Genomic DNA, 19063 nt, shown 5'->3' on the forward strand with positions numbered 1-19063 from the left:
CATTTGGAAGGGTCCCTTTTGCCTACGCAGCCCTGCTCTGCACGTCACCCAGCCTGGCCCAATTTCCCTGCATCTTGGTCTCTGTCCATGTGTCCTTGGCACACATATGGAATGAGCTATGGCATTCAGTTGCTCCCTCCCGGACCAGTTGCCACAGCCCGGTACTGCAGGCCCATTCAGCTGAGTCTTGGAGTTGTCAAACATCTCAGAAGCAGTCACCTACATATTTCAGGTCCAGTCAATGCAGCCTGCCTTTGTCCAGCACCATTTGCTGCATATTTCAAGAGAAATTGGATCCACATGACCAAATTCCTCCACACTCATCTCACTCAGGCCAGGGTTTGGCATGAAAGGGCTGTGGGCTGTGGAAAGGTTTCTCTCCCTCCTGCTTGGGACCAGAGCACAGCTACTGATGCCAAGGGGATGACAAGCCCCCAGCCGAAAGTGCAACCAGAGCCTTCAAAGGCTTAGCCCACAGGGTCAGAGCAGGACAAAGGCCTAGGAAGAGAGAAACCTGACATCTCAGCACCCTGGGCACAGGGGAAGGCTAGGGTACAGCCCTTCCCAGCTGCTGGCTGGAAACAGGATGCATGGAGTCCAGAGCTCAGTGCTCAGAAGTCAGGCCAACCTGGCACCCCAGCCCCACTCTGCCACTCTGTAGCCAGGTGGCCATAGGCAAGCCTCAGTTTCCTCATGTGAAAAATGGGGATTAAAGTGGTGTCAATCCCACGGGAAAGTGGTCTCATAATGACAATGAGGTGAAGAATGCAAAAGTAAATGTCAGTTGGTACTATTATTATATGGTTACCACCATCATCATCACCTTCATCAGCACCATCACCATCATCATCATTAAAATAATCACCATCATCATCACCACCATTATGATCATCAACGTCCCCACCACCATCACTATCACCATCATCACCACCATGACTATCACCATCATCACCACCATCACTATCATCATCATCACCATCACCACCATCATCACCATCACAACCACCATCAACATCATCACCACCATCACTATCATCACAATCATCATCATCACCATCACCATCACCATCATTATCATTATCATCACCATCACCACCACCATTATCACCACCATCACCATCATTATCATTATCATCACCATCACCACCACCATCACCATTATCACCACCATCACCATCATTATCATTATCATCACCATCACCACCACCATTATCACCACCATCGTCATCACTATTATCTTCACCATATCGTTACCATCATCATCACTATTACCATTATGCAAAACTTAGTGGTTAGGTGAGGTCTGATGACTTCATCCCCAAAACCACTGTCCTCCTGCAGATCACCATCATCTTTAGCCTGGAGTACTGATAGAATCCTGTAACTGCCTAGCTGCCTCTAGTGTCACTCCCTCCAAAACCCTTGCTTCTGCTCAAAGCCATTCCATCATCCATAGAGTAAAGCCCAGGCGCTTTCACGTGGCATCAGGGGCCTTTCCCCTTGTGCCCCTTTCTGCCTTATCACTCACACCTACAGTCACATCAAGTGGTTCCCCTTTCTACAAAATGTGCCACGCTTCCCATGTTTCCAGTACTATACACCAGCTGTTCCTGCCACACAGAATATTCTTCCCAGTTGCCTCTCAAGCTCCCAGTGACCTTTCAGGGTTCAGCTCAAATGGCTCCTCGACAGAACTCCACTCTATCCTAGCTGGACAGCATTGCCCGTAGAAGGCTCTGGACTTCTTTGTCAAAAAGGGAGACAAGCATGAGTTGGAGACAGGTGTAAAAGAGGTATCAGCACCAACAGGAGTCTTTCCCTGATGCCATGAGAGGAATTGGGAGGAAATAGCTGTCTCAATGGGGAATTCAAAATTATTTATCGCACGTCCCACTAAGGGGAATGCACCCAGCCCTTCAAGACGCACTGGCATGCATGATGTACCAGGGAGGGGCTCCACACAGAAGTCTACCTCCCCCACGATCCTCTCTGAGCAGAGCCAGCCCCACATTTGTAGGGGACGTGCCTGTTTTATGGCTGAAGTTATATAACTCATCCTTCTCTGAAGCAGACATTCTTAGTTCAAACCCTGACCCCACCCCTTCCCGTCTATTTGAAAGACTTAGTTTCCTTGGCTATACAATAGTTGGTTGTGCTCAAGGACCTCTGGGAACCCTTCCTGTCCTAAGCAGAGAGACAATAGCCTGTGAATCTGGCAGTCCTGTATTCCATCTGACAGATCCGTCCACCCTTAACGTGAGAATAGGAGTTACGCTGCAAGTTTGCCGGAAGTTCCAGCCCTCTGCTTGCTGTGAGCAGGCTCTGAGCCTCGGTGTCCCTAGCAGGGCAGATAATGGGCTTTCCTCTTGCACAGGACTCTTGTGAAGTCTGAATGGCTCTTTCTGAACATGGAGCCAGGCACAGGGGACCCCCCTGCAGCCCTAGTTGTGCATGACTCACGACTCTTATCCATTCCACAACAAGAGCCCAGCCCCAGTGGCCTCAGGCTGGGAGGGGGTTGGAGAGTGAGTTCAGGGAAGCTAGACGCCAGGAAGGGCCACACCCAGTGCCTATTGCTCTCCCCCAACCCCCCACACTCTTTTAAATCTGCAGCCTGCGTGACAGTGCATTTGGCTGGATCCTTAAAAAAATAATTTCAGAGAAAATGCAAATGACACAGGAAAACAAGTTGCAGATGGTGCCTGATTCCCACAAGAGCACCGCCCTGGCTCCTCCCAGGTCCTTCAGCAGCGCCCCTGTTGCCCGCCCCCCACCAAGCTGACTTATGGTGCCCCTTAGGGTGGCCCAGGGGAGCCAGCCACGCGGGAAGGGCCCGGCCTCTTTCTTGAAAGGAAGAAAGGAGGGAGGGGGCGGAGCTGTCTACCACCTGCTGGCCGACCCTGCTTCAAGCCATCTCAGCTGCACACCTCCTGGGTGTCAGGCCCTGCCCTGGCGACACCACTAGGATTTGATCTGATCCCTCTGCCCCAGGAAGGAGGCACATACCTTTAAACTTCAGTGCCTTAGGGAACTATGCTAAGGGAGGCTTGCCTGCTTCATTGATCCACCTCCTACCAGTCTTTCTTTTCTCCTTCTGCTCCATTCACACTGGCCAACTTGCTGTTTCTTCACACACATCAAACTCTCCCTATCTCTAGGCCTTTGCACTTGCCTTCCTCTCCCTGGAAGGAGTGCTCAAATCCTTCCTCTTCCAAAGACCTTCTCTGATCACCCACTACATAGTAGTCCCACCCCATCATTCTTTATTAAAGCACACAGTTTGTGTCCTTCATAACTGTTTTTACAATTAATAACAATGTACTGGTTTGTGTTTCCTTGTCAATTGGTGGCAACAAGTCAGTGTATTCATCAGTGTTTTCCCAGGGTCTACCACGATGCCTAGAATATGAAGGTGCTCAAATATTTGTAGGAGGGAGAAATGAAATGTTCGTTGTTGGGTTCTTGAAAAAACAAAGAGGCATTTGAGCAGGGTTCTGAAGGATGTTTAGGAGTTCATAAGCAGGGGGGAAGGTAATGGAGGCAGATGAATAAAATGAATGAAATGGAGGCAGATGAATGGAAGAGCAGGGAAACTTGAGCATGCAGGCCTAAACATGAGGTTCAGGGCCCACAGGTGAGCTTCAAATGGCATGGACTTAAGCCCAGCTCCCCCATTCACAATGATCCTGGGGTTGTGACTTCAGCTCCCTGAGCTCTGTTTCCTCATCTCTAAAACAATAGGGTTGGGTAAGGATTTGTAGAAAAGATACACGGGCTTGGCACAGTACTAGACATATAGTCAGTGGGATAAACAAGGCAGCTGCTATTTTCATGCAGGGATTCAGCTGAGGGACTTCTAGGCCCCAGGCTAGGAGAGAGAGAGAAGGGAGGGAGGGAGGGTGGGAGAAAGAAGGAGACAGAGAGAGGAAGAGAGGGAGAGAGAGAAAGAGAGAGAGAGGTGGAGAGAAAGAAAGAAAGAGAGAAAGGGAGGGAGGGAGGGAGACAGAGAGAGAGAGAAAGAAAGAAGAAAGAAAGAAGAAAAAGAGAAAAAGAGAAAAGAGAGAAAGAAAAACAGAAAAAGAGAGAAAGAAAGAAGAAAGAGAAAGAAAAAAGAAAAAGAAAGAAGAAAGAAAGGAAGTAAGGAAGGAGAAAGAAAGAGAAAGAAAGAAAGAAAGAAAGAAAGAAAGAAAGAAAGAAAGAAAGAAAGAAAGAAAGAAAGAAAGAAAAAAGAAAAGAAAAAAGAAAAGAAAAGAAACCTGAGACATCTAGGCCATCAGCAGGGCTGTGAGGAATTCCTTCAGCTTCATGCAGAGAGCCAAGTTCCAAGTTGAAATCGTGGCTGGGGTCCTGGGCCAAAGAACTGGGGGGATAGAATTTGGAGTCACATGACCCTTGAGCAATGCTTTGAGAGACTCTGGCTTAAACCTCCATCTTTGCCTTCACCTAGTCCTCAAGGTTCCAGGCTTTGGTAGTTTCTGCTGAAACTCTTTCAGCTGCCCTTTGCCCAGGCTGCACCCTCTTCCAGAAATGCCCTTTCTCCAGCTGTTGAAACTCCCAGCAAATTTGCAGCCATCTCCATGGCACTTCAGTCAGGCGCTAGCACTAATGCCCAACCCTCTGGCCACTTACAGGACAACCATAGTCCTGACGTTTGTCTCAGGGTCTGAAAGTTTCCAATCAGTGCACTTAGGCTAGGAATAGAGAATCCCATCCACCAAACTAGAAGTTCCTCAAGGAGTGGGATCAGGTTCGCCTTGCCCAGCACGCAGGAGGTGGTGGTCAGCTAATGTTTGCTGAATGAATAAATAAGCAAATGCTTGAACTGTATAAGGCAGGGGAAATGAGCTTAACCCCACCTCTGCCTTCACCAACACCCCTTCCCCATGACGCAAATCTTATTTCCAATCCAATCAGGAGAAAACTGAGGTTCAGGGAGGTCCTAGTTTGGCCATCTCTGATCTCATCTGAGTCTGTCCCTTTCTGAGTCTCAGTTTCCCCATCTGTACGGGAAGTAGCACCCCTGGTGCAGGGCCAGCTTCATGAGTGTGTGATGGGGGCAGTCATAAGCCGGCTGTGTCTAAGACTAGGTGGGAGTGGTGACGTCCCCAGAAGGCCCCACTCTCCATGCACTTTTCTTTACCTCAAAGGCAGAAAGAGGCAATGATGTTCTAAGACACACAAAGGACCAATGTTTATTTAAACGACTCATGTTTACTTCTGCAGGAAAAGAATGAAGGGAAGAGGAAGACAGAGCAACCCACAGTTCCTTTTTCTTTCAGCCTTTCCTCACTCTTCAGTAAGCCAAAAGTAGAGAGTGTTAGTACAGTATGCATGTGGCAAGAAGTGAAATAAAAACAGTTGATTTGGTCAGGCGCAGTGGCTCACACCTGTAATCCCAGCACTTTGGGAGGTCAAGGCAGGAGGATCACTTGAGGCCAGGAGTTTGAGACTGGTCTGGGCAACATAGCAAGACACCCATCTGAACAAAAATTTAAAAATTTAGCCCAGGTATGGTAGCGTGTGCCCATAGTCCTAGCTACTCAGGAGGCTGAGGCAGGAGGATCTCTTGAGCCCAGGAGTTTAAGGCAGCAGTGAGCTAGGATAGCACCACTGTACTCCAGCTGGGGTGACAGACCAAGGCAATGTCTCAAAATAACAATAACAATAATAATAATAATAATAACAGTTGAGTTAATTTTGAGCAGCATTTCTGCCATTCTGGTAATAATGAAACGCCTATGTGTGTGCAAGCTATAAATATGAATTGTGTCATTTCAGTGATTCCGCTTACAAGTTAAATGCTCTAATATTTGTGCTTAAAACAGGCATTGTATAATATAAAGATGAGTGGTAAAATTCATGCTAATAACTTATAAAAGTTTAATTTTTCTTTACTTAGAAGGATATTAAATAGCAAATAAAAAATGCCATGACAAGGCAAGAGAGAGAGACTACAGAAGAAAAGAAAAAGTCTTTATATTTTAGTACATTTCTTAATGCCATTTTTTTCTGCTTTTTGAACAAGGGGCCTGGAATTTTTTATTTGTTTTTCTTAGAGAAAAGGTCTCACTTTGTCGCCCAGACTGGAGTGATGTGGCACAATCATAGCTCACTGCAGCCTCCACTCCTGGCCTCAAGCCATCCTCTTGTCTCAACCTCCCAAGTAGCTGGGACTACAGGTGCACGCCGCCACGTGCAGCTAATTTTTCTATTCTATTATTTGTAGGGATGGAGTGTTGCTGTGTTGCCCAGGCTGGTCTTGAACTCCTGCCCTTAAGCGATCCTCCTGCCTCAGCTTCTGAAAGTGACCCATGACAAATGTAATCCAAAAAGCCTGTGTTTTTATTTTGTACCAAGCCCTGCAAATGATGTGGCCAACCTGCCTTGAAATGGCAACAAGCCCAGCCCAACCAAATCTGAGCTCACAGCTCACAGCCCTTGATCCCCCACCCCCATGTGACACTGGCCTGGCCACCTCTCCACCTCCCCAGCACAAGAGGTCATCAGGCTCCAGGACGGAACAGTTGAGCGGTCGGGGAATCTCTCAACCTGGGATATGCCTCCTGCCTAGAAGACCGAATTCCAGAGTCTACATCCAGTGGGGTAAGTCAGAGGGTCTGGACAAGGGCCTGGGCCTCTGGGGTTTTTTAAGTGTCCCCATGTCCCCAGCCCCGAGTGATACAGATGCTTTCTGAAGGGGGAAATCCCTGCTCCAAGCTCCAGGGAGAAAAGCCACTTCATTCTGGAGCCTGAGCAGCTCTAGGTCCCTTCCACACCCATCAGAGAATTCAGTCCTTCCGGAAGGCCTTCAGTGGGAGCCATGGAGCCCATTATACAGCTGACAAAACTGAGGCTTCCAAAGCCACCTGGCTTGCCTAAGGCCACGCAATGAGCAGAAAGTCCAGTGGAATTCCAACCCAGGATCTTCCGATACTCTGGAGTCACACAAAGCATTCTTCTAGCCCAGGGGGAGCCAGGCTCTGGGGATCACAGAACTCAGGCTGTGGGCACCCGCTGCAGGTCCCTTCACGCCCTGGCCTATTCCCTTATCTTCAAGTCGGCCATGTCAGGAGCCCTTCACCATCCCATCCCCATGCCCACCTTTAACTCAATACGGGGAAAAGATTCTAAGAAAACGCAAGTGTTCTGGATGGATAGCACTGGTTCAGATTCTGGCTACTGACCCTGGGCAGATGCTCTCCTTCCACACTGGCTTCCTCAAGTGTAGCAAGGCTTGATGCCTCCACAAACCCCCAGGCCCACGTAGACACAGGTGTAGACATTGCCCCACACTCCCCATCGTGAGCCCCATGGGACAGGGGCTTTGCTCCGTCTCCCAGTGAATCAATCCCCCAAGCCTGAAACAGAATCTGGCACACAGCAGATGTTCAATAAATATTTGCTGAATGAATGAATGAATGAATGAATGATGGCAGTAAAAGTTTACACTCTATTATGTGCAATCCTAAAATCTAAACCGGCTCTCAAAACAGAGAGATCTTCTCAAACTCATATGCCTGAAGGTCTTTATTTATCCCAACCTAATGTGAATATTCCAATGAGTTCTCATATTGGTTTTCAGCCTCCTGGGGATGTCACAGAGCACATACTCTACAGCCCTGGCTTGCTCACCTTTCTGGGTTCTCCAAGATTCTGAATTTTAAGATACAGCTGGCCCCAGGGGGTTTCAGTACACCATGATGGTCTCTGTATCTATATCATCAATATTCAAACCCACACTTCATGACCAGAACAGTTAGAGGTAATAACCAGCCACTGAAAACAGTGCACGTTATCTCACTGTCCCCCAGTCATCTCCATCTCACAGATGGGTAAATCGAGGCTCCCAGAGTCAAGATCCTAGAGTTCAAGCCAGGTTTGCATGGCAGAAGCAGGATTTGAACCCAGCCCCTGTGGGCTCCTGCCTTATCAGCTCCCGTCTGTTGCTCTGCCCACCTCTTCCCTCCCCACATTTGTTCTCCAGAGGGCTCAGAGCTCCTGCAGGTCCCTTCCTGGGACAAAGCCATAAGGGGTGGGGGCTGCTTGGGGTGCCCGATGGGGGCTCCAGAAGCATGGCTGGAAAGAATGAGCCCTGCGGGTGAGATTTCCATGGGGTCAGACTCCTCCAACCTTTCAGGAGGGGCTGAAATGGTGGGGACAAAGGCTGCAGCCACAGCACACACTGAAACTGATTTGAGCAGTCCCCAAGGCTCACCAGCCCCCACCCCACCAGCCTGACCTGGAGAGGCCAGAGAAGCAGGAGTTCCCACCTCCCCATAGGAGGGAGGCTGCCAGGAGCTCCTTTCTGGGCCCAGGATCTCAGCCTTGTGCCACCCAGGAGGAGGGAACCATGAAAACCAGGAGCCTCTTTCTGTCTCAGCCTCTCCTCCCTGCCTCCCTAGCAAACAGCAGCCAGACTAACAGGAAAAGAGTTGGCCTGGACCTGCAGGAATAGGAGGCTTGGGGTGGGGATGGGAACAGTGCATTTATCCTGCGCTTACTGCATGCAGGACACAGAACAGGGCAGGGAGAGCAAAAAAGACCTGGCTGCTTGGACCCTGAAAGACCCAAGTTAGGTTGTGTTCTGCCCTTGACTGGCTGTGTGGCCTCAGGCAAGTGGCTGTGCCTCTCTGAACCTCATTTTTATCCCCCAGTGGAGGCTTTGGAACTAGCCCGACCTGGCCCTGTGAGGCACGTGCTCTAGCCGCAGTCTGATTGAATCCTCATTACCCCAAGAGGGGAGCTGCCACTGTCTGCCAGGGTGACCTCTGTCAACACTCTTCACCTCTCTGTATCTCAGTTTCCTCTTCTGGAAAATAGAGTTCATAATGCAGTCTGGCTCCTAGGCTGTGAATATAACCCATCAGTGAATGTACAATGCTTGGATCAGGTCTCTCCATGTAGCAGGCATCATACATGTGTTTCCCATTATTGTTAATTACTAGTCCCCCCATTTTGCAAAGAGGAAAACTGAGGCACAGAATGGTTAGTCCTACCACCGACAGCTGCTGACAAGTACCAAATGTTCCCTCAGAGCAGACCTTGTGCAAGGCCTTTTTACTGCATTTAAGTTAATTTCCACATTATATGCAGAAATCAGCCCCATTTTGCAGGTGAGGAAACTGAGGCTTGGAGAATGGCCACTCAGATCATTAGCAGGATATAGATCTGATGAGCTGTCTCCTACCCAGACACCCTACCTTGGTATAATAAGATTAACGCCCACTGCCAGACCCAGGCTCCAGTCCCTCCCAAGTCCTCCCTCCCTGTAAAAAAAACAAGGTGACCACAGGGCCTTGCTGGGTGGGGGCAGGGTTATCCCTGTTTGCTCAAATCCCTACAAAGCTGCCAACAGGAGAGACCCCCTTGCCAGGCCACAAGCTTGGAGCTCAGAGTTTCCCAAATGTACATCCAGCCAGCCATTCACCTCCTGGACAAACTTGGCCAAAAGACTGCACAGTTTTGTGTGTGACTGTCAGTTTTGTGTGTGACACCAAGGCAAATCACTCCCTATCTCCAAGCCTCTGTTTCCTTCCCTGGAAAATGGGGTTGTTCCATGAGAAGTCCCTGGACATGTACTCCATGAGTGGCAGCTGGTGTCAGAGGCAGCACTTGCAATTCCCTTCCCCATCCCAGCAAGCCAGGAATGGTAGTGGAAACCCCAGACGCTTTATAATGTGAAGCTCCCAGCTCAAGTGAGGGAAGCAGCATGACCATTCCCTTGTGGATCTGAAGGTCTCCTTTCCTGCATCCCTGACCCCAGCACTGTCCCCTCGGGCCCATCCACTTCTGCACACACAGATCCTTGTGTCACCTTACTTGGCAAAATAAAGTGAGATGAGTGGCTGACACCTAATGAGCTTTGTTGAATAAAGACAGAGAACCTGGGAAATAGATGAGGCCCAGGTAATGAGGTAGCAGATGAGGTCAGGACCAAGGCAGACAACTTCAAGGGGACAGTCTGGGGTCCCAGGAGACAGTGATGAGGCAATGATGGAGCTGGCAGTACACTTCAGCTAGGGTTTTCTTTTTTTTCTCTTTTTTTTTTTTTTAAGATGGAGTCTTGCTCTGTCACCAGGCTGCAGTGCAATGGCATGATCTCAGCTCACTGCAACCTCTGCCTCCCGGGTTCAAGCGATTCTCCTACCTCAGCCTCCTGAGTAGCTGGGATTACAGGCATGCGCCACCACACCGACTAATTTTTTGTATTTTTAGTAGAATCGGGGTTTCTCCATGGTGGTCAGGCTGGTCTCTTTTTTGTTTTTTGTTTTTGAGATAGAGTCTTGCTCTGTCAGCCAGGCTGGAGTGCAGTGGCACAATCTTGGCTCACTGAAACCTCCATCTCCTGGGCTCAAGCAACTCTCCTGCCTCATCCTCCCGAGTAGCTGGGATTACAGGCATGTGCCACCTCACCCAGCTAATTTTTGTATTTTTAGTAGAGATGGGGTTTCACCATGTTGGCCAGGCTGGTCTTGAAATCCTGACCTCAGGTAACCCGCCCGCCTCAGCCTCCCAAAGTGCTGGGATTACAGGTGTGAGCCACTGCGCTCAGCTTGTCAGGCTGGTCTTGAACTCCTGACATCAGGTGATCCACCTGCCTCGGACTCCCAAAGTGCTGGGATTACAGGCGTGAGCCACCGCACCTGGCACAGCTTGGGTTTTCAAATGCACCAGAGTAAGACGTTCAAGGGATGGAGACTGGATTCTGGAAGGCCCTTCCTATCCTGCACCTTTGCAAACTCTGGGCCTAGTGGAATCATTATCATCAAGGCCACGTTCGTGGTCCCCCAATTTGCCAGGGATGCTCCCACCACAGGGGCTTTGTACATGCTGTTCCCGCTGTCCTGATATCTGCTTGGCTCACTCCCCAACTTCCTCAGTCTCTTCCCCTGGCCGTCTTCAGGGAAGTATCTCTGAGAAATCCCCCGTCACCCTCTATTGCCTTCCCCGCTGTATTAGTCTTCATAGCAGAATTCACTCAGGATCTGTTGTGTGGTTTTGTGAGCACAACCATGAGCGGCCCCAGGAGTACGCATGAGCCAGAGTCAGCCTAAGCCATCAGCTCTGGTCCCCAGCCCCAAGCCTAAGGTCTCCATTCATTAACCTCAACAACAGCCAAAGGTGGGGAGGGCAGAGGACATGGAGGAAGCAAGGGGAAACCACCAGTGGCCCCTTTCATTCCACCCATATCTAGTGAGGACCTACTAGTTGCCAGGACCTTTGCCACCTCCTGCGGACCCCGACGTGAACAAAACAAGGTTCGTGCTACGTGGAGCTGCTCTCCTCTCCAGTTACCCCGGAGCCAGGCCACAGGATAAGACACAGTGCAAGGGAGGAGGCAAGGAGGGGGGTATTCCATTCTGGCTCTTGCTTTGTTGGTGACCTTGAGCGAGACACGTGATTCCCTGAGCCTCTGTTTCTTCACGTTTAAAATGAAGAAATTGAGGAACGTTTCTCGGAAGTCTGGAGCTGGGTGGCATGCGAGGTGCCCAAATGCAGTCTTAAGCAATTCCCAGCCTCCCAGTGACGAAGTCACTCCTTTTCCAAGTCTTTCCAAGACTTCCTCTTGCTACGTGGAGAAGGAGCTCAGCTCAGTGCTGCTAGGTCTTCAACACTCTTGTGAACGCGTTGATCGTGTAGAGAGAGTAGGTCTCAGGCCAGAGACCTTCAGCAGACAATGGTGACACCGCCGAGTTTTCAAGGTGGTCATTTTAGGATTGTAGTAGGACACATTGGTGTCTTTTTTCTAGATTCCCTCTCTTATCCATTCTCCTGGGGGAACCTACTAAAATTCCAATGTAACCCCAGCTTAAAATCTGTACTCGTGGCAAAAGGATGGGACAAACAGATGAGTAGAAGAGAGAGTCCAAAAACAGACCCCCACGTACACCATCAAATGATTTTCAACAAGGACACCAAAGCAATCCAACCGGGGAATGAAAAATCTCTTCAACGCATGGTGCTGGGACAGCTAGATATCATGGAAATATTTTCAAAATCACCTTTGCCTCACACCATTTGAAAATCTAAGTCAAAATGTGTCATAGACTTAAACACAAGAGCTAAACTTAAAAGCATAAAGCTACTAAAGACAGACCCTAGAGAGGGCACAAAAGAAACTTGATAAAACAAACACGGTAAAATTTTAAAACTTTTGCTTTTAAAAAGACACTATGAAGAAAAGCCACAGACTGGGAGGAAATATTTGTAACACAGAGAAGGTGCTCGTATCCAGAATAGATAAAGAAACTTTTACAACTCAATAATAAAAAGGCAAACACAATGTAATAAAAAAAATTGGGCAAAAGATTTGAACAGAAAGTTTCACCAAAGAAGACATACGGATAGCAAATAAGCACATGAAAAGATACTCAATATCATTAGAGAAATACAAATTATAACCTCAATGAGATAGCTCACACCAGAATGGCTAAAGTTTAAAAGACAGACAAAACCAAATGTTAGCAAAGATGTGAGAAGGAACTAGAACTCTCATACATTGGTGTTGGGAATGCAAATGGTACAACCACTTTGAAAAACAGCTTGGCATTGTCTGAAGAAGTGAAATGTATACCTCTTATGTAACTCACCCATTTCAGAAAGATGTTTAACTATATGACAAATTTTGATTTTGATTTTCATATGGTGTACGTCCATAAAGTTTTGTCCACACAAAGACTTGTACACAAATGTTCATAGTAGTTTTATTCGTAGTAACCAAAAACTGAAAACAGCTCAAGTGTGTATCAACAGATGAATGGATAAATAGACTGTGGTATGTCCATACAGTGAAATACTACTCAGCAATAAAAAGGAACAAATTACAACTAATATGCACAAGCTAAAAAGCATTATACAGAGTGAAAGAAACCAGACCCAAAAGAGTGCATGCCCATTTATATGACATTCAAGACCCAAGAACAGGCAAAACTGATCAATAGTGATAGAAACTGGAGCACTGGTTGCTTTGGGGATTGAGGGGCTGAGTGGGAAGGAGCAATGGAGAAGTTTCTAGGGAGCTTGTCATGTTATATCATCTCAATAGTGGTTTAGGTTACACAGGTGTATACATTCTTGAAAAGATATCAAATTATGCATAAGATCTGTACATTTTATTGTATATAAATGAAACCATTGTTAAAATGTGAAAAAGGAGGGTAGTTCTGGGTTAAATCAACAAAGGAAAAAAATCCTTGCAACATGTAAAATGGTGCAGTGCTGTAGAAAAGAGTGTGGCAGTTCCTCAAAAAGTTAAACATAGAATTATGATGCAACCTAGTAATTCTACTCCAAGAGAACTGAAAACACATGTTCACACAAAAACTTGTATATCTTCATGAAAACATTATTTGTAATAGCCAAAAGGTAGAAACAATCCAAATCTCCATCCACTAATGAATGAATAAACAAAGGTGGTCTATCTATATAATGGAGTAGTATTCAGCCATAAAAAGGAATGAAGTACTGATACATGCTACAACTTAAATGAACCTTGAAAACATTATGCTAAGTGAAAGAAGTCAGACATGAAAGACCACATATATATGATTCCATTTATATGAAATGTCCAGAATAAGCAAAATAATAGATACAGAAAATAGAAGGCTGGGCGCAGTGGCTCATGCCTGTAATCCCAGCACTTTGGGAGGCCGAGCTGGGTGGATCACCTGAGGTCAGGAGTTTGAGACCAGCCTGACCAACATGGAGAAACCCCATGTCTACTAAAAATGCAAAAATTAGCCGAGTGTCATGGCACATGCCTGTAATTCCAGCTACTCGGGAGGCTGAGGCAGGAGAATCGCTTGAACCTGGGAAGCAGAGGTTGCAGTAAGCTGAGATCATGCCATTGCACACCAGCCTGGGGAACAGAGCAAGACTCTGTCTCAAAAAAAAAAAAAAAGTAGATTTCTGGTTGCCATGGGGCTGGGAGAAGGGCAGGAGAATGGGGAGTGACTACTAATTGATACAGGGTTTCTTTTTGGGGTGATGAGAATGTTCTGGAATTGGATAGTAATGATGGTTGCACAACATTGTGAATATACTAAAAAGCCACCAACTTATATACTTGAAATTATTAAGATGGTGAATTTTATGTTACATACATTTTTATGTACATGTTATGTACATTTTTTCTTCCATACATTTTTGGAAGAAAAAAAGATTCTTCCAAGGTTCCTGGAGCACCTCATCAGGCTGTGTTTTCATTGCAGAGTTAGAGTCTTATCCTATTTATAATTGAAGAATTTAATACTTACCCCCAATCACCTCCAGGTCAGGTGAGGTCGGACTGGAGGCAAAGGCTTGGCATCTACCACACCCTCTGTCTCCTCTTCAGCTCAATCATAGTGGCCCCAGGGTGGAGTCCTCCCAACTGAAACTCTTGACAGCTAGGAAAATCCATGCTTCACTCTGGTCTTGCTATCCTTTTCTAATCTTTGTAAAAATAAACTGGGATGAGCATCCTTCCTTGAACCTCCTCCAGCTCACTAAGGACAGAGCGTTCACCTGACTCCTCTCCCATCCCCTCCTATGAGGCACTGGGGTACGCTGGGGCTGTCGCCTGGTTAGGTGAACTCTTTACATTTTCCTGCTCCCTTTTGTGGGTATTGTCTCTTTTGCAGCCTGTGGACACAGCCCCGCTGGACTCCCTGCCCACCTTCACCCTGCCCAAAGCACCTAGAATGCATCTAACGGCATTAGGAGATCACGTGGTTTGACTTCTTCATTTCACAGATGGGGAAACTGAAGCCCTGAGATGTGAAGTCCTTCAGCCTCCTAGCAACAAGCAGCAGAGCTAAGTTTCAGATTGGGGATTTATAGAGCACCTACTAAGTGCTAGGCATTAGCCTAAGAAAGACTTTACAAACATTACCTCTTTGGATCTTTCAAGGGGTAGATGCCACCACCCCTTATAGCTCATCTTATAGCTGAGGGAGCTGAGGTTCAGAGAGGTGCAGTAACTTGCCCAGGTATGCCCAGTAGTTATCCAAAGCCCATTCTATTTTTTTAATTTTTTATAGAGATGGGGCCTTGCTCTATAGACCAGAGTGAAGTGCAGAGACACAATCATAGTTCACTGCAGCCTCCAATACCTGGTCTTAAGTGATCCTTCTGCCTCAGCCTCCCAAATAGCTGAAACCACAGGTGGATACCACCATACTTGGCTGATTTTTTTGTGGGGTTTTTTTGTATATATTTTGGAGACATGATCTCACTATGTTTCCCAGGCTGGTCTTGAATTCCTGGCCTCAAGCAATCCTTCTGCCTCAGCCTCCCCAGTAGCTGGGATTATAGACATGAGCCTGGCAGTCCATTCTCTTATCCACTCTGCTCTCCCTCCCCAATCAGAGGCTGAGTAATCCTCAAGGCACAATTTAATAGAGCCTCTAGACTAGCATTGTCCAATAGAAATAAAAGCCACATGCATCATACTCCAATTCGAATTTTTGAGTAGTCACATGTGTAGGTGTACACACCCTAAGATGACCCCCCATGAGTCATGTCCTAGTGTAATCCTCTCACCCTAAGTGTGGGTGGAATCAGTGATTTATTTCTCACTGACAGAATATGGCAAAGGTGATGGGATGTCACTCCTCTGATTAAGTTGCCTTATATGTCAAAAGGTGATGGGATGTCACTCCCATGATAACATTATGTTATGTAAGAGTCTGTCTTAGCAGGCTAGAGTGAGAGACTCTCCTGCTTGCTTTGAAGAAGCAAGCAGCCATGCTGTGAACAGCCAATGGCCCACATAACAGGGAACTTTGAGGATGTCTGGGAGCTGAAAGCAGCCCCGGTCATCAGCCAGTAAGAAACCAAGGCCCCCAGTTATACAGCCCCCATGTAATTCTGCCAACAATTTGGATGAGCCTGGAAATGGACTATTCCCCAGATGAGTCTCCAGATGAGAACACAGCCCACCAACATCCTGATTGTCATCTTGTGAGTCCCAGATCAGGGAACCCGAATATGTCAGGCCTGGATTCCCAACACACAGAAACTAGGAGATGATAAATTGATGTTGCTTCAAGCCACTATGTTTGCAGGAATTTGTGATGTAGTAATAGAAAACTATGCTGAGTGCGCTGGCTCACACCTGTAATTTCAGCACTTTGGGAGGCCAAGGCAGGCAGATCACTTGAGGTCAGGGGTTCAAGACCAGTCTGGCCAACATGGTGAAACCCTGTCTCTATTAAAAATACAAAAATTAACCAGGCTTGATGGCGCACACCTGTAGTTCCAGCTACTCAGGAAGCTGAGGCAGGAGAATCACTTGAACCTGAGAAACAGAGTTTACAGTGAGCCAAGATCATACCACTGGACTCCAGCCTGGGCAACAGAGCTAGACTCTGTCTCAAAAACAAAAAACAAAAAACAAACAACAACAAAAAAACTAATACAGCACATTTTTAAAGTAAGAAAAAGAAGTGAGATTATTTTATCAGCATTTTAAAAGTATATCCAAAGTATTATTTCAACATGCAATCAATACACAAAATTTTAACTTTAATTGACGAGATACTTTAAATTCTTTTGTGTTTTTCCTACTAAATCTTTGAAAGCTGGCGTGTATTTTATACTTACAAAACATCTCAGTTTGGGCCAACCACATTTCAAGCAATCAAGAGCCACATGTGGCTAGTGGTCACCATGTTGGGTAGCATAGGTCTAGACATTTAGTGGGCTGTTACCATATGCCTGCATCACCTCCTCTTCAGTGCCCAGCATATGGTAGGTGCTCAAAGGAATCCATGATTCCTGAAGTTACAAAGGGGTGATAGTCACTGAGCACTTATAGTGAGCAAGACCTGTGCAAAACCCTCGTTTGAGCCTCACAAGCTCCCTATGAAGTGATCATTACTGTGAACATTCTCTCCACTTTACAGATGAGTAAGCTGAGGTGCAAAGAGGCAAGGCTCTGCAGTCCAGACCCTGGGCTATGACATGCTCATCTACGCTAGGAATCTGAGGCCCACCGGCATCCCACCACATCCAAAAGCCCCCTCTTCTCTTCACACACAACCCAGATGACCCCAACCCAGAGTGACTTTAAGAAACCCTACACAAACCCCCATGAAAATGTCTCCTAGGCCTCAAGAGGGAGTGATGTCATTACTTCAACCCCCTCTTTTCTCCTTTCCCTCCTAAGGACTGACCCATCTCTAACCAGGGCCCTCTATTCTTCTAAATCCCTTAAAAACAACTTGATCTCAGAATGAAGCTTCTGATAACTTGCAGTAGAGGGCATAGGGCCACAGATGTCCAAATTCACTGGGGCCTTGGGCCACCAGATCCCTGTCACCTCAGGGACCATCATGATGCAACCCTACTGTAGAGAAAGAAAAATGGAGGCCCAAAGCGGTGTCTCTCCAAGGCACACTTTGAATTTCCTGTGGTATTTAGTCCAGAATCTTTCTTCAGATAACATGGCCCCCTCTGAGGCTGCAAAAATGGAATTCGCTCAACATCCATCTGCCACAGATGGATAGTGCACCTCTCTCATACTCTATGCACTATGCATGGGACTTGTCCAGGTAGGGTTTTGAAGGATGAATAGGAGAGCCACCACCCTCCTAATCCAAGCTGGGCCAGGGTCCTCGGCTGCCTTCTGCCCCTCGTTCCCCCAGACTGTCAACTCAGGACAAAGAAGGCAGTCTTTCTGAGGTGTGAGATGGGTGTTTCTCTGTCAGTATGGAAAGGCCCCACCAGCAAGGTGGGCCAGCCTACTGCTAGACCCCTATCCTGGTCCTCCCCAGGGCCAAAATGTACCCCAATGTCATGTGCAACCCCCACAATGTGCCAGTCCGTGCCATAGTCCTTTGGTTCTTAGGCCCTCTGAGAGTTCCTTCTTTCACTCATTTGTTCATTTCACACCAACCTGAAGTCTCCCAAATGCCCATACCCAATGCTCATCATTCTTTCACACTTCTTTCTCCTTCCTTGGGTTCTGATCGTGATCATATACCACTGTCACTCTGAGCAGGAGACCTTTAAATGTTTAAGAGATTTTTTAAGCTTCTCCAAATTTAGGTGACTATAGAGGCTTCATCTGTAAAACTTTATATTCTGATAAATATTCCATTACCTATATGAAGAAAACTTGAAAAGTTGAAAGAAAAAAATACAATAAAACTGCAAAATTAGGCTCAATTTATGTGCTGGGATGAATAGGATGAACTCCTATTCATCCTTCAAAACCCTCTCTGGACACGCCCTACTGGAGAAAGCCTTTTCCAAGCCTCCCACATGGGGTTCATGAATCTCTGAGTGGCATCCATGTCTTGTACCACCATGCGTTACTGGGCATATTCCCTTCACTTTTAGCTGTCAACGTACTTGTCCATCCACTCGTATTCCCCCGTCTATACTGTATTTCCCGCAGGATGATTCACGATCTCCATCACAACTGGACTCAAAGCCACTTTTTGACTGCTCATCCTTGTCCACTTCATCTCCCTGAGCCTATTGCCTCACCTGTGACATGGGATGAATCTGCCCCAGCATGAGGTTGCCGTGAGAATTAAATGAGATAATATGAGTCTGTAAAGTGCCTAGTACTGAGTGTGGCTCTCGATTCATGGCAGTTTTATTACCTGGATCCTCCATTTCTGCCACATAATAGGAGCTGAATAAATGTGTTGAGTTGGAATGAAATGGTTTGAATTGCCTGCATCTATATGGTGTCCTTTGGTTACCAGTGAGGGGTGGGAACCCAGGTCTCTGAGTCAGTCCCAGGGAAGCAAATTTCCTCCATGGTCATTCTATCCTGTAGATGGGTCACAGGAAGTGGAAGCAGCATGTCTAACTCTGGAGGGTCTGGAAGATGTGTCCTACCAAATGCCAATGGAAAGGTGTCACCAGGTGTCAGAAAGGGGCTGGCACTGCCTGTTCCCCTTCTGTGCCTGGCACTGTGCTCAGGAGTCTTCCCATAGACAGCTCTGTGGGGTCATAACACTCTTTCTGTCCACTCTACAGCCAAGAAAACTGAGGCTCAGAGAGAGTGCACTGCCTACCTCCTGGAGACCCAGTGACTGCAGAGGTTTTTCCACTCAGGATTCCAGCC

Source organism: Gorilla gorilla, chromosome 23 (assembly GCF_029281585.2).
Source record: "Gorilla gorilla gorilla isolate KB3781 chromosome 23, NHGRI_mGorGor1-v2.1_pri, whole genome shotgun sequence".
Classification (NCBI taxonomy): Eukaryota; Metazoa; Chordata; class Mammalia; order Primates; family Hominidae; genus Gorilla; species Gorilla gorilla.